This window comes from Megalops cyprinoides, chromosome 21, assembly GCF_013368585.1.
Source record: "Megalops cyprinoides isolate fMegCyp1 chromosome 21, fMegCyp1.pri, whole genome shotgun sequence".
NCBI lineage: Eukaryota > Metazoa > Chordata > Actinopteri > Elopiformes > Megalopidae > Megalops > Megalops cyprinoides.
The window spans coordinates 6,738,453-6,761,225 of NC_050603.1; the positions used below are offsets into that span (position 1 = coordinate 6,738,453).

At 44.3% G+C, this 22,773-nt stretch overlaps 1 protein-coding gene across 1 annotated transcript in view; it reads left to right on the plus strand.

Annotated features, from left to right (window-relative positions):
• The first annotated feature begins 6,018 nt into the window (after positions 1 to 6,018).
• dlgap3 (discs, large (Drosophila) homolog-associated protein 3) overlaps positions 6,019 to 22,773 on the plus strand; it is a 132,322-nt gene continuing 115,567 nt past the window's right edge. The window contains exon 1 of the mRNA XM_036555488.1: positions 6,019 to 6,151. The gene's annotated coding sequence lies outside the window, so the exon portion shown is untranslated. The remainder of the gene's footprint in view (positions 6,152 to 22,773) is intronic.

The window sequence follows — 22,773 nt, forward strand, 5'->3', positions numbered from 1 at the left end:
GAGTACGTTATAATGAGGCTGGAGAGCACAGAAAGCATGAGAGAGTTACATTGAGGGGGTTTTTGGTAATGAAGATGCCAAGTGTTGTGTAAGCTCTCTGCGCAGAAATGGGTTCTTCAGCGCGTGATGGGAGCTTGCATGCTTATTGACCCTTCCAGCTCGGAGCGCGGCAAGCCTTGGTCTCTCATTAGCAGTGTGAAGGGCCAGTGGGCCAGGATGAGAGCATTGCATGTCAGATGCAAGCATGTTAGCATGCCAAGAGACTATAGAGTTTGGATGTAGTGTACATGCAATCTCCTTACATCAATCATTTTACATGTCACATTGGCTATCTTTGTGCATTAAAATTTCCACAGCTAATTGGAGATACATGTGACAGTCAGGAGTGAATGCTTTTATTTTGAAATACATGTGAAGCAGGACTGGCAAGCAAGCACTACAAACATACACCATAGACACAATGTAGTGAATGCACAGGAATCATTTCAAACGCATCTCCTGATGAATTACGATGCCACCCTTCTGGAACATATAATGTTATTGAAATGTATTCATAGGATTGCAAACCATTTGAAACCCCTGAAATCGTAGCACTGAATCAATCATTTCCTGCTCACCTCCTCGGTAGCAGAGTACTTTTCCTTTTCTCCAGGTTTACAGAGACACTCCAGCATGTGGTACTTTGCAGTCCTTGTTTCCTTTTGACAAGCAAATCTTGCTGTGTCTCTGTTTCCTGTGGCGTTCTCTTCAGGAGAGCAATACCAGGGATGACAGAGTCATGGTACTCCTACATACACAATTACAGCTCACGTCAAAAAAGTCAAAAGTATAATGGAAAAGAAAGCAAGTGACAAATGCCATTCTAAATAATTTAAGCCGAATAGAAGGGGTGCTTTATATTTAGCAGACTGGGACTAGGTGAGGATGTTGTTTTTGAACTTTCTAAAATGCAGACAGTTGCGAACCATGCACTGAAGACCTTGTTAAATTTGATGATGTGTGTGCTCTCATAGCAGCTTGTCATTACCCCACCTCTGAGGTACTCATCACGCTATGCTAAATATGTAACACAATCAAAAAGTAAATTCACGACTCGTGCATCTGTTCAGGCAAGCCATGCCTTCTGAGGAAAACTTTCATACTGATGTGCTACAGAATTCTCTGACATTCTTACCATTTGACCTGTGTCATGGCCGAGGCAGTGCTTTTGACTGTCATGCTGTACAAACCGCTTTTCTGCATATCTTGGTCCCTACTGCTGAATAGAGGTACAACACCCAGCATTATAAATCAGTGGCATGTAAAATACAGGCTCTTGTCATCCTTGATAGTTTTTTTCTTGATTAGCAATAAAGAAATTAATAATCCGCATAATCCATACCAGAATGCAGTGAATGTCTTTCCTTTTGAGTATTGTGTGATGTGTGGGGGTTTTTTGTCATAAAATTGTGTGCCATTTGTTTCTATCCACTGATTATTTCGCCACTCAGATTTATCTGTTCAGGCGCTCCACATCTGAAATTCTCCTAAAATGCAGCGATGATCTGTTTCGAGTTTGTTTTCAGTCCATTATTGTGCTTTGCCATCAAAGCATAGACGATATGCAATTACAGTGCGATTTACGTTTTTTTAAGTTAAAATGTTGTCTTTGTTATGAATAAATTGATTTTTCGAAATTGAACTCTCTCATTTAAACGCTCGAACGCGACATTTAAAAAGGAGTGCTTTCGCATTAGACGCAATTAAGATGAAGCGAATTCCCTGCCAATGTGAACGGATTATTAGGCTAATGGACACGTGTTAATTAAGCAAACTAAATGAAAACAGCCTGAGAGCAATGATCAGTTTAAAGGTATGAATTCTGCCTCCTCCGTTTCAAGACCAAGAGCTGCCACTGTTCAAAGCAAATTAGTTATGTAACAACAAAGGGTAGTAAGAAAGAGGCATAATAGACCGTTAACATCACGGCAGTATTCATAAAATAACGAGGCTTGGATGCAGCTGGTTCATGAGCACCCGCAGAAAACGAATACATTAATAATCAAGAAATTGTCAAATACCAGTCGCTAGTGGTGGGAAACTAATTACAAGCTAAGAGCATGGATTATGTGCACTACCTGTGGTACTCTGGTAATACACATATTGGCTATGTTACACGTCGGCTAGGTGGCTAATTAACCAGCCAAACGTGGTGCGTGGCGGTAATTTTAACAGATTAATCAGATGAAGCTTTGTCCGCAGCAAGTGATGGAAATACAACTGGCTAAATAAAGAGGTGAAATAGGCTACTGTAAGGCTGAAAATCGGCATGGTGACGTGCATTGCAATTGACAAATGGTTCTGCCCCCTCCCACTTTTTTGTTATTTCCAGCATGTTTATTGGTGTGTTTTGGGGGCACTTGCGGGTGGGGGTTATATTTATTTGGCCTGTGAAGTGAGTTTGTCGAGGAAAGAGAAGAATCATTGCCCTGCTCGACTCTGACCTCGGATGACGAATCCAATTAGCTATTTAGGTAAGCGGTTTGTGTGCGACAAGAAATTATTAAAATACCTATTTCTTGAATCTGCATTTTGTGACATTAAGGGAAGCAAGCTAAAGGAAAAGTTTGTTATTCATAAATAGCGAACTTTATAATTCATCCGTAAGTCGTTAGGAAAACAGGACTTGCGATCCTGCTGTATAGGTTTTACATAAAACGACAAATAGCGTCGTGTTATCAACATACCTGCTGTAGCTAGAGTAGGTGTGTCTCCCTGATCTCTCTCTTCACTGCAGAATGTGCAAACGCGTTCCAAAGTACATTTTATCGAGTCCATTTCTATCAGAACATAAACACTGGCAAAGGATGGCTGTAATGGCAGACCTACGTTTCGTAACGAAGCCAAGTTACAATAAGCAATTTGGACAACATTACTTCATATTTTATCCAAATGCACCCTCCCACTGTTATTCGCCCTGAGCTCCCTGTAGCTGACCAAGGTACTGAACTGAGAGCGTGCGCCTCGCCAATTCTGAGCTGTTATCGGCAGTCTCACGGAGAGCGTTTCAAACTTTCTGAGTTAATAAGTTTATATGAATATTATATCTAGCATATTATAAAGCACCGGAAGTTACACACTTATGGTATATGGCAGCAAAGAAAAAGAAAATGCATTTGAAATCAAGGCGCGCTCTAAAAAAAACACTGAACAGTTATGACCTAAAACCTTCTTCTAGGTACTGCATCAGTGTCTGTGATGCCTTCATACATTCACGTTAGAGTTACATGCATGCATCCATTACTGTATTATTAGGAATATCGCACTTGGTCACCAGAACAATCTGCGAAATGGGACATATTTCAAAAACATAACTTCCAAGCTGGCGTTTTAGACACTGTGAATGTCTGAAGCGTGGAATCACTGGCATCTAAGTATTATATTTCTGACTGTCGGGGTTGCAACGAATTAATTTGCACAACGTTCAAGAACTTGTCACTGACGGCGTGCGATGTTGCCTGTGAAAGTACACGGTGGCGCCCTGATTCCAGCTCATGCTGTTGAAACGAGCCGTTTCATTCTCACCGAGTAATTAAAGGTGTAGCCATGGTATGTGAAAAGGTGGCGCGAAGGCGTGATTATGCTGAGCTGTAACGGTGAATGCTATCACCCTACCTGCCGGCGCTTTCACCAAGCAACGGTGCATGATGTAATTGTGCATTTGGCGTGGACATTAAAATAACAAGAGGATAGGGCTATAGGAATCAGCACAGGGCTTGGAACTCGCTGACACTGGCCAAACCATGTATAATGTGTCAAAACACTTCTATGTATTTGACTTCACTCTGTCGCTCTGTTTTAAAGACCTGCCTTCCCCACCCACATCAATGTAGAAGCACGTACAGCTTGCACCCATCCAACACGGTGACTAGAAACAGGAGCAGCTGCATCTTACACCGCCTTGCTGTGAAGGGCATCCCCTCTCCCCAGCATCTCTGCGGTGCGCTGTTTACTTCAAAAGACTTGTGAAATGTCACTCACACATCATACGCCCCTGACACACCCATGTTAAAGAAATGGGACAAAATCCCAATAGTAAACCCACGACTGGTAAGTGGTAGGTGAAATAAGTGGGACTTCTGTGCTGTTGTTTATCTTTGCTTTGTCAGGATAGGGTCCGTGTAAACAGCCAAATTAAGCCCGCAGGAATGAACTGTCACTATTAACCTCATTATACCAAAATTTAAAGAGCAGCTGTCGATTTCTGGTACCATTTCAACCAGGCAGATGATAACCAATTCACCTTATCAGCCTTCCCAGGCCAGCGTGATCTAACGCAAAAAAGCCAACTAAGCCAAATACCACCAATACCCAAGTGCACACACACACACACACTTGAAGTATTTGAAATACACAAACAATAAAAAATACAGAGGGCTGGACAACCTGTATATTGCAAATTACAGCCGGTATCTATCAGGCCCTAAACATTGACTGGTATTGAATGGTAAAGAAATAAGAGGAAGCAGAAGAAGACACTCAGCAAAGAGCGCAAGCAGGAAATATGGGCATCCAGTTATACGGCTCAAAATAGAGAGAACTGTTTCCAAAAACTTGATGAGTCGACACTGTCTTAGAAAGGAGGATCAGACAGGAAACCTGAAGCCACATATATAGCCACCAACCACAGTCAGAGAGACAATGTAGTTCACTTATACACCAATATATCTATTAAGAGGAGGGATGAAGGGGGCTTTTCGAAAATTTTCTTCTTTTTTGGTTATTGTACTAATCATTGCTGTTAGACTGATTGTGCCATTGATTTCGCGGCTGTGGGGCTGTTTTGGCAATAATGTGAAACGCGGAGTTGTGTCAATAAAGCATTATTTGAATTTGGTCTGGTTTAATTTACTGAAGGAAATTAAAGCGACAAGGTGCAGTTGGAAAACCGGGTCATCATCGTATAGATCATCTGATGCAGTATTTGTAGTCGATATTAAACAGAGACATGGGACCAGTATAATTGCATTTATATTCCAATACTCTCTCTCTCTCCTCTCTCTCCATCTCTAGCTCTCTCTCTCTCTTCTTAGCTCTCTCGCGCTCTCTGTGTCCGTTTTCCCGTCCCCCACGTGCCTGTGCAATTTTACGCACCAATTGCGCATTCCGATTAATGCAGCAAGCAGCACTTTCAGCATAATGTACTTTGATATGCTTAGCGTAATTCCCCCGAAGACCTTTATCTCTCTCTCTTTTTATTAGTAATTCATCTCACCGATGCTTCATACTTCATAGTCTCCCCCCCCCCCCTCCCCCCCCCCCCCCCCCCAGGGTCTGTAAACCTTGAGAGGGTTACTAATGGTACAGGGTTACTAATTATAAACTGATAAGGCATCTGTTTTGAGTGTTATTGACTGAGTCTGATGCGGAAAATTGAAAAGTTAAAATTTTGAAATGTAAAAATCAGGAAATCATCGTAATGATAATTTCCTTTCCCCCCATTTCCCCTCTGTTTTCGTTTCACTGTTTTTTCATGTTTTCTGTTTGGTCATGAGGTATAAAGGGTTTTTTAAAAAACTTTTTTCTATTGTTTAGTTTTGCTTAGTCATTTCATTTCATCTGTATGTCTTCACGTTTGGATTTATTCGTATTGCGAAAGTGAAGTTGACGTAAAAGTCGAAAGCTGCACCTGTCTCCCCCCTTTCTTTCTGATATTGGCCTACTCAAATAAGTATTTGCTGGAATACATTTCTTTCCCAGCTGAGACCTATCTTGAAATAAAAATGAGTGGTCATGTTGTCTGGCGTTGCATTTACTGCAACGAATCTTCCCATATGCATCCATCAAATATTGCACAGAACAGACCGAAATATGCAGACGCGGGAGAATCCAGCTCCGCGTTTTAGCCCCTCCTTTTGAATCCGGAGCCGAGGTATGGAGAGTGTTCGACAAGTCCCGCGGACCAATAGCACGTCAGCGCTGTCAGAGAGGGGACCCTGGTGTGCAGTCGAAGGGCGAGCAGAAGCCACGAAAGCCGGAGAAAATAACGAACCTGCCAAGACAACGCTGCCGGAATTCCTACCTCCCTTGATGTTGCGAATAGACCCTACATTGTAGAGGAATACTTGGTGTTACGGGGATGCGCGTCTAACCTGCAAGAATTCTAACGAAGGTAAGATTGTGCAACGGAAGAGTACGCGTTCCACTCAGAGTTAATATGCAATTGCTAAAATAGGCATTGTGGATTTGTCTTCGAAGAATATTGCGCTTTCTAAGCGAAGGATTTGTGAGAGCGCAGTGATAAGTGACTTTTGCTGCACGCTCGCTGCTCTGAAAACTACTGTCCGCGCCCTGTCGATGCCCCGGAGCAAGAGCCGCGGCTCGTGTCAGTGTGTTTCAGAAGCTTCCCGGCCGTTTCATCTGACAGGTATTGGAAGTTGTTCCCCCGCAGCTGAACGTTTGCTGAGGGGGGTCGCAGCTGCACTCATGTTTCAATTTAGTTGGATAACAAATTAAGCCGACGCCTTCTGAGCATCGGTGTAACGCAGAGAACGGCTTCAGTTGGTGCGTAATGTTCGACGACCGTGAATGGAAGTCCTAGGGAGAAATTCACTAAGCTGCATAACATTGGCATGGAAAGCATTTTTGCTTGTTTTAATTAATCACGAGAGAGTATAGGGACGTTAGGGACGAAGACATGATGAAGCAATTGAACTGCCAGAGAAGGTAAATCAAGTTTAAACCTCCGGAGGACCTACAGCGAAACGCTTACCTGCCTAATTAACTATGATTTGTTCTCTGTCTTTCTCTCTTTCACACACACACACACACACATATTCGTTCGTTTTCATAACCACACGCGGACAAGTGAGAAAGAGCCTTTGGTATTGACACAAAATTTTATTAGCTGTGCTGCTCCTCGCACCGCGCGAGGAGCTCGATACATATGTATTTGTCCCATTAAACTGCTCTCACCTGAGGGGGGAATCATTCTATCAGAGAAACAATGAGGTAGCTGCAACTGTGGAGCAACATCAATCAGCTGCTGCGACTTGTGTAAGAGATCTGTGGGAAAGACGAGATGTCCCGGCTTTGATTAGTTTTACTAATGATGTTCAGTTCCAGCAACGCTGCAATCAGATACGGAGAGAGTGGGACGAGGCGTCCACAGCTGTCTGTCTCTGTGAGCGTGATTGGTGACATTTGTTCGCTGTGCGTTTGTTGAGATTGATTTACACTCGATCGACAATTGCGCTCTGTGTTTCCGTTGGGTCAGCAACGGGTATAGGCATATCCGTAATGTAGGCTACCAGTTCAGGGTATAATTAATGTCGCTTGCAAACTGAACCCAGGTCGAATCAGGCTTTTTAGAAGGCAGCGCCGTGATGAAGAAACTTGTTATTCACGCCGCACCGGTGAGAGGCAAACCGGTGCCGAAGCAGCAATGCAGCACGCCAAAGAAATCTCAACATCGAAGTGCATCATCATCATCAAAGATAAAGCGAGATTGGTGTCCCTGTTCCGGGCAAGAATGGTCCATGCCGGGTGGGGCCAGTTTGGTGATAATAAGCTACACTGCTTTGATGTTAGAACAGCAACGATTCTGTCTCTCTGGTTATTGGCTATGCACACATAATCTGTCCAGACTACAGCATTCATAGAATCAACGCAAAAAAAAAATCCCAGTTTAAAATTATATTTACGCAACTATCCGTTTCATTTTCAGCTGTTCAGGTATGCTATGCATGTTTTAAATAGATAGTGGCTTGAAACGTTTGAAGCGGAGACAGTGACTTGAAGCGTTTGATTTGCTGGGAGAAAAACGCTTCAGTTGTTTCCCACAGCGCACCGGGACACAGTGCTCCCCAGTCCGTTGTAAAGGATGCAGCCTAATGAAAGGTGCGTGTGATAGGAGGATGGGATTAAAAATGCTAAGGCAGTTACTAAAGGTCAAGATAATGTTTCGCTTTTCGGCTAAATCATAGCTGGCCATAGTCGTAGAGCAGCATGAACTCGAGATAACAAGCGGTAGTCTGTATTGATCTGAGCTGGTTTATTACCCCCGCGCTCCGAGCAAAGCGTTATGTGGTACAGTGTTTGTTTACAACACTTATGTGCGTAGTGTAACGTTGAAAAGGACAATGAAAATCAATGATTTATGCCTTTTAAAATTCCTGACGTGACTTGGCATGGTAAAAAGAAGTAAACTATGATTAATATTAACGATTTAATTAGGACGGTCTACCCCGAGGCTCATACCGTTTTTGTGCAGCACGCAAACCTTACCATTTTTCGCCGTCACGCGAGCAGGCAATGAGAGCGGCGACGCGCGTCTGATTAAGTGCTGTAGCTTGTATTTAAATCTGGCGCGCTCCTTCGGGATACAGCGCAGAAAATCAATACTGCAAGGAAGCTTATCTCTTCAAGTCCCCCACCCCCCACCCTTCCTCCCTTCCGCGATCATTCAGCAGTATTATTTAGGGGTTTATAAGATGCGTCATAAAAATGATGTAACTGCCTCTCAAGTGCTGGCTACGGTGTAAGTATTTTAATCTGAAAATGTGTTGGCAGTAGGACGTTGTAATGTCGTTATCGCTAAGAGGTATGTTGATCTCTCTATTATAAGTTATTACGCATTTTTTGCATACAAAGTTTACTTTCACGGTTAAGAGGTGTAGATAACAATGTGGAATCGCCATATCACACTCTAGCTGTAAATCTACATTAGTGCACCATTTCAGTACGTGTTTTTGCAGTTGGACTGTTCGAAGGCCTGGTCAGGAGGGATTCAACCATAATCAGTGAATGTGAAGAGAGATCCACCACTGATTTTGTCAGATTCCGCTGGGAGATGGTAAACAGTAAACATAACCATTACGCAAGCTAAGCTATGTTGCTGTTTATGTGCGCCCACTGCGATCATTGTTTTTTATATGATAAATAGCCCAGATGGAAGAATTGCTCAGGTGTTTTACCGTTTTCACGTTAGAGCGAGTAAGCGCACTCTTTCATTGAAATACCAGCGGTGTTTCCTTACAATGAACGCATTCTGGAAATTGCGGTGTCCTAAGGGTTGGGGTTCATCACAAAATTACAACTCATAGGGTGGGTGACGTCTTAGACATGAATTTATAATAATGTCATTATTTGTGGGTTTTTTATGTAAGATCCTCGTCAGGACAGTGGTACAGAATGACTACATCTCCCTGACGGACTATACTTTAGCATCTACGAATACAGAGAAGATCTGATTGAGCACAAATCCGGGTTGGCCTTTCACAGCTGCTAGTTTGCACACTAAGCATACAGCTGGATTACTGAAGTGATTCAAGGCAGGTGTCTAGTGGATCTGCGCAACAGTAGTGCCTCACCCCTGATCAGAAACCTCCACCCCCGAATACACATGCCCTCCGGTTGCATTCCTGCCCAGTCCAGAGATTCAGGCCAGTTGAATATTGCAAGATTAACCTGATTGTGAGACACTGTGTTCCCTCTGGCTGTAGGTTCCCCTTGGCCCATTTGCTATGATAGTAAGGTTATGTAAGCCAGAGACTTACCTTACCTTGGGTCCCTCTGCAGACCGAACCTCACCCTTTAGCTCCATCGCGAGGGAGGCAACGCACCCCTGCTCCAGTCTCTGCCCTCAAAGAAAAGTAAATGCCTTGAATCATATCCCAGGCGAGACCTGGACTTGAGACCCGGCTTGTACCTCCACCGTAATATTGCTTCATTTCATGTGAGAAAAATGAATTAATTTCTCCGCTTGGGTTTTTTTTTAAGTGCAGTGCCGTTTTTTTTTCCTTTCCTTATTTTGCAAGGCCTTTAAATTCTAAGGTGAGCCTTTAATTTATGCCTTGATTTCAAAGAGAGATTACACATTAGGCAAATGCAGTCTTTTCTTGACGCTCGATAAATAACACTGAACGCCTTGCAATAAAGCCACCCATTTTACATATTGCATATCAATAAAAGCCAATGCGCACAGCGCAATGTTTTATGGTCCACTCATGCAGAAGGGAAATGCAGACTGTATGTTCAGCCGGAGGGCTTATGGTATGTCCCAGTAGATTCCTCAGTGTGAACGCTTTATTTTTTTTTGCATAGGCTGTTGCTGTGTTGACATTTTTTAGCTGGTCTTGCCAAGAATGCACTCCACAGTCATGGTGCTTGGTGTATACAGCCTGCGGCATTTCGCTAGGTTCCACCTGCATATGGTTCCATCATGTGATCAAGACGGTGTGACATCACAATGCGTTTTATATTCTTAGCTTGGTATAGCCAGTGACATCCAGTGATTGTGGTTTGACTAGTGTTGTGCTATGGATGTTAACACAGTACATACACTTAAAATTTGCCATGTTCTTAAATATGGCAAAAAGGCTTTCAGGTTTGATTCAACCATTGTTTGTCCATGATGTGTTTCCCCTAATCGTTATCTATTGGGGGATGAGGTAGAGGTTGGGTGTGGAGGTTTATTTATATATGAAGCCAGAACCTTTTTTGAAAGTGTGTTTTTTTTAGGCAGGGATTTATTCAGAAACAAAAAAAAACATGGAGTGCATTCACAAATGCAGTCACTGTGACTATTTTCAACATCAGCAATATCTGGTAAACATCAAACAGAATCAGTTGCTGATTTTTCTCTTGGAATTGCATGGGGGTTTTTCTTGCAATCGCTGGTGTTATCGGTGGCTGAATTGAATTTGCTAAAACCTCAGTCGGAATAAAAAAGGGATAAACCTTACAGTGCTCGGGTATCAGCTCTACCTTCCACTTCAATAAGGAGAGGCTCTGTTGGAGTATAGATAAATGACAGCCTATCCCTATATCTGTCTGTACCATGAAGCAACTTCATGTTTAAGCTCACCCCCTCTGCAGATGGAATGCCAGAAAGGCCATTAAACTGATTCATCTTTGGTATGCTGGGTGCAATATCTGGGAGAAAGTAGACTTTAAAATTCTTAGGTTTTACTCAGCTGGGCTGTTGGATTCGCTATAATATGGTGTCAGGGCGCTCTTAACAAAAAGACACAAAACCAGCACATTTTTCTGGTTGCTACTGAGAAATCTTTTGGGGGGAAAAAAAAGAAAAGATTCTCTCTAGTTTCCAGGGGTGTGTGTGCATTTAGTTTAGGTCTCACTGGTGCATGCATCACTCTGACAACTGGTGGTGGTGTAGAAGGTGGAAGCAGAGCTGCATTCTAGAGTTGAAGGAGCGGAGGATAATAATTGATGGTGGCCTGGATTAAATGGATGAATATGACAACTTAACTGTGACAAGCAGCGCTTGCAAATCCAGAAAACAGGGATTCAGCTGACAGCTGCAGCCAGAAAATTTATAATTTGTGAACTGAAGAGACAGAGGGCAGGGGGGGTGGGGGGGTGGGTTGTAATTGTGAAAATGTATCTGTTTGTGCGTGAAAATCAAGTGTGCATCCCTTGTGTTCTGCCCGGGCATGAAATTGGCCCATTCCACCCGGCTGACCACCCCCGTCCATGCAGAGAGACCTGAGGCCTGCGCTGACGGCTCTCTGGCCTGCGTGACCATGTGCTCTGTGCAGAATTTTTGCAGCAGCCCGGGTCCTCTGCAGAACGCAGGAGCTGTCAGAGAAACCCGAGAACAAAGTGAATGGGAAAGGAACATGTTTACGGCGGGAGCTAACAAGCACTTAGCCTCGCTACGCCTGGGAAGCGATGCCAAGGAGCGGGCGAGGGGGAGACATGTGATTGGATGACAGCTGGAACAGGACCAATTAGGGTGAATTAGAATTTGTATTGGGGACATAACATAATTGTGGTGGTGTTTTTTTTTTTTTGCCTCATAGCCAATCAGACTTGCCTTATCTCCTGAGTGCTTTAGGCCTATGGTGACTGGCCATACATTCATCCATATTTTGGTTCAAGATCTCTTTCAACGCCCCGCTGCTCCTGTGAGAAACACTCCAAAAATGAGCCCGTGAAAGGGAGACCATTACAGCGCTGTACTCCGTGAGAGCGTGCTGTGGTCCTGCACGTGTGCGCTCTCTCTCTTTGCGGTAATTGCCCAGCAGGGCTCCCGGACTCCTCCGGCGCGTGTTTGGCGTGTGCGGGAGACCTTTTTCCCGAGCCGTAGACGCGTCGCAGCACCAAGTGGGCCCTTAATTTGAGCAGTTGCTCCTCATTTGTTGCCAAGGCCGTGCCAGGGATGGAAACGGAGAGGAGAGGAGAGAGGAAGGCTTTGAAGGATGAAAGGGTGGGGAAAAAGGGGAGGGGGGGGGGGGGTTAGGGAAGAAAAGTAGAAGTGGGGGAAGGGGGCTGTTTAGATGGGGTTTGAACAGATGTAAAGAACGATTGCGTGGATGACTCAGAAGGAAGGGCAAGGTGCATGTAAGGGAGAGTGTAAAGGCCTTAAGTAATTCCACGGCACTCTCGGCACGCTGTCCTCGTGCTTGTTTGTTTCCGAATTAGACCGCAGTTACATCACGCTGTGGCGTCCCTGTGGGAGGAGTTTCATTTAAATGCACTCGCATTTAAATGAAACTCGTCAGACAATGGTGCCCGGATGAAGGGTAATTAAACAGGAGCTGAAGGCTTTGTTGCATAGGTCTCACCCTCACCCAGCATCTGGCTCACGGGTGAAACTGAGGATGACGTTGATTTGATCAGTGAGAAAAAGTTCTCCAGATCTCCACTGGTTTATTAGAGTAAGTGCAGCGGCGTGGCATAGTAGCAGGGCTTGTGACTGAAACGTTGCTGGTTCGATTTCCCCGCTGGGGCACTGCTGTTGTACCCTTGGCCAAAGTACTTAACCCGGAATTGCCTCAGTAAATATCCAGAAGTATAAATGGATGAAGTTGTAACCTATGTACGTCGCTCTGGACAAGAGCGTCAGCTAAATGACAATAAGGCAAGATAAGGTAATGTGTTCCATTTCAATCAAATACATTAAATATGTTTAAAATATACGTTAAATGCATTACATATTCTAGCTAGTCCCGCCATGTAAAGAACAGTAGTTCTTAATTTTAATTCTGTCAAAATATATGCAGTCCTTTCACCTGCTTGTATTAGTCATCAGGAAGGAGCCGTGACCCAGTCGTAGGTGGGTGGAACAGACTGGCAGCAGGAGCTGTAGCTCGTTTGCGGGAGTCCGCAGGGACAGAGCGCATAGGGTGAGCACCGATGGCTATAATGAAGCCAAGGCAAGCTCGTGCAAAAGGGATCCCACATCAAAGGCGAACCGAAAGAGAGCAGCTTGCATTTCAGCTGACGAGCGGCTCATGACAGTCCCGAGAAGAGGCGACCCAAAATCTGTCACGAGCTGCTGTTCCAGCTTAATAGCTCATTTTAAAACATCCGCTCATTATTATAGCTCACCCACCAAACAAACAGTAGGAAGGCTAAGGCGGCCAAAATAAGCTTAAACAGACCTCCAGAATCTCCACAAAACTGGCTCTGCACTGTCTGAAGTGAACCTGTGCTAATTACATGGTTTCATCCACTAAAACATTTTCATTAACTGACAAATAATCATAGAAGCATATGAATGCAGTAACCGAGCAATTACAAGACTCAAAACGTCACAATATGTGGTTATGCTTAGTCACAAACACATTATTTAACACCCCTGCCAGGGAATACTCTCCTCAAACACCATTAACCAACATGTACATGACTACTGAATGCTCGACAAGGGAAGCGCTTGTATTCCACTGTATGTCTAAAGGCCAAAGTGTATGGTAGAGTTGAGTCACAGCTCTACTGCCGAGCTGTAGCATTTTAAACGGAGAGTGAGAGTGAGAGAGCCCATGCCTTCAGGCGTTTGCCATTCACAGAGGTGAGCATGCCCTGGGCAAAAGTTAGGCCTCCCTAACTCTGGCTGGCAGGGCCCCATCGTCCTGTGTCCACCCGTCCCAGACGGTCGGGCTGACAGATTGATCTGTCGATGAGGCCTGAGAGTGGTCGCTTTCCTTCGTTGTTCGGTGAGCCGTCAGGCAAGGGCGTAGTGCCAGATGGAGAGGTCAGGTGTGTGTGCGTGTTAGCGTGTGCGCGTGTGCGTGTGTGCATGTGTGTGTCAGCGCGCGCACGTGTGTGTGCGTGCATGTGTGAGTGTGTGTATGCGCTTGTGTGTATGTCTTTGTCTATGTGTGTGTGCGCGCATGTGTGTGTTTGTGGTTTGTGTGTGTTTGTGCTCTATTGGCATTCCCTCCCACTTGCTCTTCTGTTTGCTCGGCTCTGACGTCTGGCATTCAGTCATAAGGCCGCCGTGCCATCATCTGTCAGTCTGGGATGCGTCATTCTGGATACTGCATACTAAAGGCAGCGTCAAGATCTGTGGGGTGGAGAAGCTTGTTGTGCATGTACACACTGCCTGGATAGGACCATTACTGTGCACCGCAGGGCAATTATCCGCAAACCTTCTGCTGAGTGTCACACACAGAGGCTGTGAAAACTATTGAAAAACCTGTTTTCATAAATCTGTGGCTTGACATGGCTGAAAAACCTTACTCTGCTGTTATACAAATATGCTCACTCTTGTATGTAGACACAAATTTTACTCTCACCCTGTGTGGATTGTTGTGGGTCTCTTCCTTAGCTAAAAACCCTGCACAACTGACACCAGCAGACCATGCCGTCATTGGGCGTGGTACCGCAAGCTCTGCGCACCTCCCTGCTGGAGGATTCTAGGATTCTTGGGGCACTGGGAAATGGAACTGTCAGAAGCCATCGCTGTGAAGCACTGGGCCATGGGAATGAGAAATCACAGTGCCTGTTCGAAGCACTGCTGCAGCCTCTGAATCCCATTCCACACACACACACACACACACTCACCCACACTCAACCCCCCCTTCTATCACTAACACAAACCGGCGTGGGCCGGTAACAAAACTGCGCGTGACCTCCCCCAGGGCGCACACGCTGTCGATGGCGGTCTGGGCGATTTAGCGCGATGCCGGGGCAGGCTGATTGGAACGGGGCTCCTCACTGGAATAACCAATTCTGACCTCAGTCAGTTCTCACCTTCAGAAGGTTGCAGGGGGGAAAATTTAATCCAGCCGGGAGAATCGCTCGGGTGAAGCTTCTCTCGTTTGGCCTTCTGGGAGAGGCTCTCAGCCAGGGCTCTGGCTCTCACTAGATCCGTAGAGAGCCTTTCAAGTGAAATTACACTGAAAATCCCTTTCGGGGTCCCCAGTTTCCAGAAAATTAGACACAAGGTGCGTTGCCATGCTGCAATCCGCCTCATTTCTGCTGTCCCAAGACTGTTTTCAAGAAAACACACTGAGACAGATTCACCTGAGGCCTTTTCTTGCTGTTTGTGCACTGTTCTTTTCTTCTGTCAGCCAGTCGCTGTGCGGAAAGACAGGAGAACATGAGAGGATTCGGAGTCAGGAGGGGCGCTGTTTTACTCCTCCAGTTGCTGAGTCACTGTGAAAGAGAGAAACGAGATATTTATTTCGCACGACACAGGTGAGCTGACAGGGGCAATGGTTATAAATGGCCCACCCACAAGCACCACCCCCCCCCCCCACGAATACACATCCAAATAAATCACGTATTCTGTGTGTGGAGATGGTCACTCCAGAGTTCTCACTCACAGACTCACAGATTGTCCTGTCTGCGACTCTAATTGAGCTGGGGGCCCTGACCTAACTCGGTTACCTCTTGTCGCACCGGGAGGTGACCCGGGACCAGGTTATCTGAGCCCTCCATTCTGCCTGGTCCCACTCCCATCTGCTGAGAGGGACACACCGTTTGCTGAGTTAATTTGCCTCTGCCTTTTGAAAGGTACACAGAATTCACCTCCTTGCAAGAGGACAGAATGTACTCTTACTAAGTACAGCAGCGTACAAATTGGACTGCAACAGCAGCCCAATTTAGGATCAGAAGATGCCAAAGGTATTTTTTTTTTATTTCTGATACAATTTACCACTGTTTGCAATGTTTTGAGTGCCGCTCAAACGTAGCTACAACATATTAAAATGAACCCTGAATGCAGTGAAGACGCGACAAAAACGTGTCTACAATACAACATCTCCGGAACTAATATAGATCGCGCTAGCCGGAAACAACGCAGCCGTGGATTCCAACCTCTGCTCGTGAAGCAGGGAGAAGTTTAATATAGCATGTCTGCATTACCATCTTAAAGCGATGCACCCTGACTATGCATCTCGCATTCTTAAAATTGACTGAGGAAACAAGCTCAGGAGGAAGGGCGAACCGTAGCACAGCCGTCTGCACAGCCAGTGGTGCTGCACTCTCACAAACGAGCCCGCGGCAGCACAGCGGCGGAAGGAATAATGAGAGAAACGCTGGCTATCGTTGCACTTCATGACCATCCATTTTCTGCTGTAGGGCGATTTGTGTTTCTGTCGCCTTATTGAATGCATGCAACACTGCTGCGCTTTATCTTTGCCTGAGCGGCCGCGGTATGGCCCTCACGCACATACGTCCGCTTGCAGATAGCACTGCAGGGGCGAGCATTACAAAAGACGTTTGGAGCTCCGGCATGTCTCTTTGGGTTATTTAAGCGCACGGTGGATTTCAAATTGCAGAAGGCAGGTTTGCGGGCCCACGAGTTCAGTGGCTTACTTACAGCCTGGGCCGCTTCAGCTGAGCTTATTGGAAATGGGCATGATCCGAACGTTTGAATCAGCTTGGCATATGCAAAGGTTGTTTTTGTTTTGTTTCTTTTTTTTAATGGTAAACACATTAAAATGCTATATTGCAGAGAGAATCTCATAAATATTCTGAAGAACTAATAGAATTATTTGATATGGATCCTGTGTGTTATACAATAAGTACAATATGCACAATATGTTGATTTTGGTCAAAGCGTTATGCTGTTTACATTTAATATACTCTGTGCAGGTTGATCAGATTTAATGAACTCCTTATGTTCTGAGCTTTAGGACTGTACAAATCTGCAAGTATTGTAATTTGAAGTTTAATGGCAGATTTTGTACTCCGTAACATCTTGCATTGGTTTTGTTTGCCACTCTCACCCTGGTTGACTGCATTGCTAGGAAGAATGTACTGGCGGGTATGATTTGGTGCAGACATTGCCTATCATATCAGTATTGATGGTTTTTTAGACTGTACATAATTTATTTGAAATTCCCTGCTGAATTTGGATTAATAGATATTTCAGTAAATTATCTAGTAGTCTGTATTGCTCTGATGAGCCAGAGTGAAAATATTTTTGCTAGCATCTGCTACAAAAAATAAGCAACAGTAATTGCTTCCATATAGATTCGAAAATATAATCAGCCGCTCATAACAGCAATCTTAAAAGTCTTACAGGAGTGTGTGCATGCTCACAGACTACAGATTCAGCAAGGATATCAATCTGGTACAATGAGACGCATGTTGAAAGAGTCTTAATTATTACTTAAGGGGGTATTTGACAATCACGAGCATTGAATAATAAAACAAGCACACTGAAGTGGCAACTGTCAGATTATTAATGAAAGCAACTTCTTTCTGTGGCTAAACGGATTAGCGTCAGAATTCTTCAGACAGATTGCAATTTTATGCTGAAGGGAACGCTTGATTTTAATGTTTTGAATCGTATAACGCGAATAAAAACGGCAAGGAGCTCAAAATTACATTAAAATGTTTATACGCTGCTCAAGCGCTTGTTTCATCATTACACCAGTGCAAGCAGATAAACATGGTAAATTAGAGCTTATCATAAATATGAAATATTTTGATGGCAGTTATGCCAGCCAGACAAGTTAAGTGTTGGTGGCGTACTGCCACACATATAGAGTACAGACAGTACAGTAGAGTAATCTCCATACCTATACAGTCCAGAAAGTACACCACTTATGGGGTTTCTTAAAGAAATAACCAAAACTACCTAGCTTCAAAAGACCACACAATACATTTGCATACTTGGGCGGTTTTGGACTTCCTTCCTTCCTGGTCTCTTTCTTCTTTCCCGTCATAATGTTCTTGCCCATTACTGATCCTGGGGTGCTTTAACATTACTTATTGCCATTGGTCTGTCCTGCCCTACCTCAGCTTAATCACATCCAGCAATGTCAGTAGCAACGTCAATAGCAATGTCTGCTCATTGTGGTCAACTACAAGGCAATGGGAAAATTGTGGAAAAGTTTTGAAAATGTTTGCTTTGCAGTTTTTCTTAAAACATGTTTTGCTTTTTTTCCTCTCCACATAACACAGTAAGAGAAGTGCAGTATGGTAATTGTGGCATTTTGTGTACAGAATTATGTACAAAATTCAATTTAGCTGAATGGTTTTGTTCATGTGAAACACATGAATATGCATTGCTGCAATATCATTCTTTGTCCCATTGAGCAGCAGGGCCAGTGAATAATACAGAAACCCTGTTAGTCACACACCTCTTAAGATCTCTTAATATTAGTTCCATGCAACAGAAGGAATACTAAGCAGGTTATACTATACTCACACGTCCAAAGCATACACTCTATATAGTAGTGAATAAATATCTGCATAAAACATGTTTACAATTAACATTCATCATCAAATGAGACCAAGTTCCTGCATACAACCTAGGCCACGCTATGTCATGCAAATTAAAAAAAAAAAAAAAAATTATATAGCTTGGTTCAAAAACAAGTATGAGCATGTGAGAATTCACCACAGAACGTGAAACCAGCCCCTAGAGCCAGACATCCTTTTAGCTCTGAACATTTATTCAGCTTGGTGATTGTGTGATCATGTTTCCTTTTGCACCACAGATTGCTAGGGGTGCACCTCGAAAACCCACACCTGGCCCTCTCCGTTACAGTACAGCTGATGCTACTGGTGCCTATCAGCCAACTAAGTTCGCAAAGTTTAGAGGAGGGAGGATACAGTGGAGCTTGTAAGCTGGTGAGCAGGTGAACTTGCACTACAGAAGGTGGCATCTCCCCCTAGAGCCAGAATAAGAGTATGTGTAATTCCCATAGTGCTTTGTGTGACAGCTAGATATTGCAGTGCGTGCTAGGCAGAGGTTGTCTGAGATCATGACATTGTGGTAGTACTTTTTAGAGTGGTTTGAACGCTAGCTGATCTTAGTTATTTTTCTCTCATGTGTTCAAAGAGAGAAGCCTCGCAGCACTAATGTGCAAGATAAGGTTATTTCAATCAACAATATGATGCAAGTACCTTTGAATCTAATTGAAATAAATGACTTGCTGAAATGAAAAGGATAAGAATAAATTGAATAATTGATCAGTTTGTGGATTAAAAAGTCCTGATTGGCAAAACACAGAGGAGAATAAATATGCGAGAAAAAATGAGAGAAAAAACAGATCATAATCCTACTTAGAATACTTTTTTTGAGGGTGAGTAACTTTTTGAATAACGTGAATAACATTTTTTGCATGATCTTTTTGCTGGGATTTGATTTGCATAGCTATTGTATGTATGAAAAAAGCAGCCATTTGGCTAACGCGTACACTGTATCATTCAACATACATGCAGTGGCTAACTGGAGCTTGGAATTCATTTTATGCTGTCTGAGAAAAAGTAAATACGTATTCAAAAACAAACCATAGGAGGAAAGCTTACTTTGGTTGTACACCAGCTAAATGACCTGTGTGATACAGATATGTAAATGCTCAGCAGGCCCAAATAAACACTTTCTCTGGGTTTTATTTTCTGGAAAAGACTCCTCAAAATTAACATGCAGTGTTACGCTAATAATCCCTGTTCTTGAAAAGAATGGTGCACTGCTTATCTGAACGCCAAAGCAGTATTGAGAATGGTAAGTAGGCCTTTAGTGTTAATGATGACTGTAGTGGTTGATTTAACCTCGCTGCTACCCAGCAAAGAAAACAACAGCCCACTCACATTATTTTACACTCATGTGATTATCTGGGGCAGTGTGCATGGCTTACAAACTGCAACCCATTTGTACGGCTGTTTATATGTTGTCTGTCTGCTTAACAAGACCAATTTGGGTTTAGTCCTTTGCTCATGGGTAGAACAGCCATATTCCCACCTGGAATTTGAGAGAGGTGTAGGACTGAACTTCAAACTTGTCCCGGAATAACTCATGAAGCATGTGTTTGTCAGAGACTCATCTCCTGGTGTGACGTTAAAAGCGGAACATCCGTGCATCGGTGCAGCAGTGGTGTCATACTGTACAAGACGCATGTGCACCATTCTTTCCATAGCTTTCTGTTGAAAGGCAGTCCTGACACTTCTGTGAGCTTTTAAAGAGGGAGCCACAACAGTTAGCTGAAAGCTCAGCAGCTAACCAGCTATGTAGCAGCAGTGCATCATGGGTAAAAAAAAAATCTTGCAAAGTTGCACCCTGGGTTACATTACATTATTGTTATTGTCATTTAATAAACGCTTTTATCCAGAGCAACTTAACATAGATTTCACTTTTATCCATTTATACAGCAGGCAATTCTGGGTTAAGTACCTCGCCTCGGGGTACAGCAGCAGTGCCCCGGCAGGGAATCGAACCAGCAACCCTTTGGTTACAGGCCCTGCTCCTTACCACTACGCTACACTGCCATCCCCAGGTTAGTAGTCCTGCAGTAGCAGTGCACCATGGGTAACCCCCCCACTGCAATGCCGCGTGAGCAAGCGCACTCCCAGCAGCAGTGAAGCCTGGGTAAAGATCATTGCAGCAGTGTCATGGCACTCCATGCGCAGCATGCGGGTGGGTGAGAAGCTCATTAATGAGGGTTAGGGGCAGGGTGGGGGTTTGCTGTAGCGGCAGGCAGGCAGGCAGGCAGGCACCCCCACCCTGCTTCCCTGTGATGGTGAATTACACTGATTCAGCACACCACCCCAGGCACCACTGCACAATGCATTAGCTACATCACAGAGTCAAGGCCCCGCCCCACCACCTAAACTAATGGAATATTTTTCAGTGTGTAGGCACTGACTGCGTGCAGTCTTGTTGCTGTTTAAACACACACCCGCGCTCGCACACCCCTCGCAATTACATGCATGTAGGCACAATGTTTAGGTTAAATCAAATGCATGTGAACAGACATGGTAATTTGTTGTTTTCTCGTCATCTTGTCGGGTCCATATCTATTAGTGCACTGTGGTTTTTGTAGTCTGTTGTACTTTCTGCACCATAGATCAAACTGTATGTATGTAGTCTTTTCTCTGTCTGTTTCTGCTTTTGTTCTTCATGTGCTAATTCTGTCAGCTTTCTCCTGTCTAATGTGTTCTGCCGCTTGTTATTTGCTGCCACCGTCCTGGTGGCTTTCCATGTGCTTTTGTTGCTTATGATTTGCAACATTTAATGTGCATTTGCTATCCATGCCCCACGTCATGTCATGTTTCATGCTTTTTTTTTTTTTTTTATTTGCTCGTTATGTCTTTTCAGTGCCTTTAACTTTCTGCCCAAGGAACACAGATGAACACTAGCCTTTTTGAGATATTCTGGCACATATACACAAAAGGTTGATTTATGTGCTCTGTCCTTCTAAAATAAGCCCAATAAATAACAGTAACACTTGCATGCACGCACACACACACACATGCACACACAAACACAGTCGATATGGCAGTCTGTATGATTATTTTGATGATGCCAAAGACAGTTGGCAGTGGCTGTTACCAATGCAATAATTTCATTAGCTGGTGAATCCATCTTGGACAGCTCACAGTGCTAACCTTACTTATGAGACTGCTTCACAGCCCACAAACACAGCACTGCACTACCACAGGGACTTGAATCTGAGAGCCCCCTGATCACCTGTACAGAGCCAGTACTTCTGATGTGTGAATGCAGTGTTATTTGCTCCTGGTGAAAGATAAGCCTCAGCTGTGACCATTCTGGTGAAGAGGTCAGTCTTCCCCTGATATTACAAAGTATTTGTAGAGCCATCACAGAACAGCATGTTCAAATCCATTCAGCAAAAGTTAAGTTTGTCATTTTTCTGGATTATCATAATGACACCTGATTGTAGCTATTGAGCAGATGCGACAGGCACGCTCGGTTCTAGTACGGTCACTAATGCAGCGTTTTGGCAGACTATCGGCAGTCATCTCCCACCTCTCATTCACCTCGCATCCGAAACGACGCTGTCAGAGAGGTACAAGGTGAAATCTCCTGTGATGTCGTGGTACCTCTCCCACTGTGGATGAGGAAAACGGGGCCTGAATTATTCATCTCTGGCGGGTCCTGGAGACGGGAGGCCCCGAAAATCTACACGGGCCTAGCGCTTTGCGGCCAGCCCCGCCTGCTCCTGGTGCCTTGTTAAACCGAGTCAAAAGCAACAGCAGTGCCCGTCTTACGTTTTGATCTTTTCACTTTCTGCGCTTTCATTGGGGGGGGGGGGGGGTGGAGGTAATGATCAAACAAACGTGTCAGAGGGAGAGAGAGAGAGAGAGAGAGAGAGAGAGAAAGAGAGAGAGATAGAGATGGGGGATAGATAGAGAGAGAGATGGGGGAGGGAGAGAGAGAGAGAGGGAGAGAGAGAGATGGGGGATAGAGATGGGGGGGGGGAGGGAGAGATGGGGAAGAGGAGAAGCTGAAGCACGGACACTAAAGGTCGAAGTAGACAGCAGAACAGAGAAGCATGTTTAAGTGTAATATATTTAAAGCCAGCCTAGGATAAGGGTAAGGATAAGGGTATCTAAAATTGCAGTGACATTTATCCCTTATGGCCCTCATGGCCGTCCTCCCGAGAGTGCAGGTGACGTTGTTGCTTCATCATAGACACAGGGGGCAAAGGGCTCCCCATGTTACCTTACAATGCACCCCAATAATAAAAAAGAGTCCTCTTTGATCTGTGTCATTGGTTCTCTCATCTCCTGTTTCCTGAACTGTCACATCCTCTGTAGAAATTAATCCATCATATCCAGGGTGGT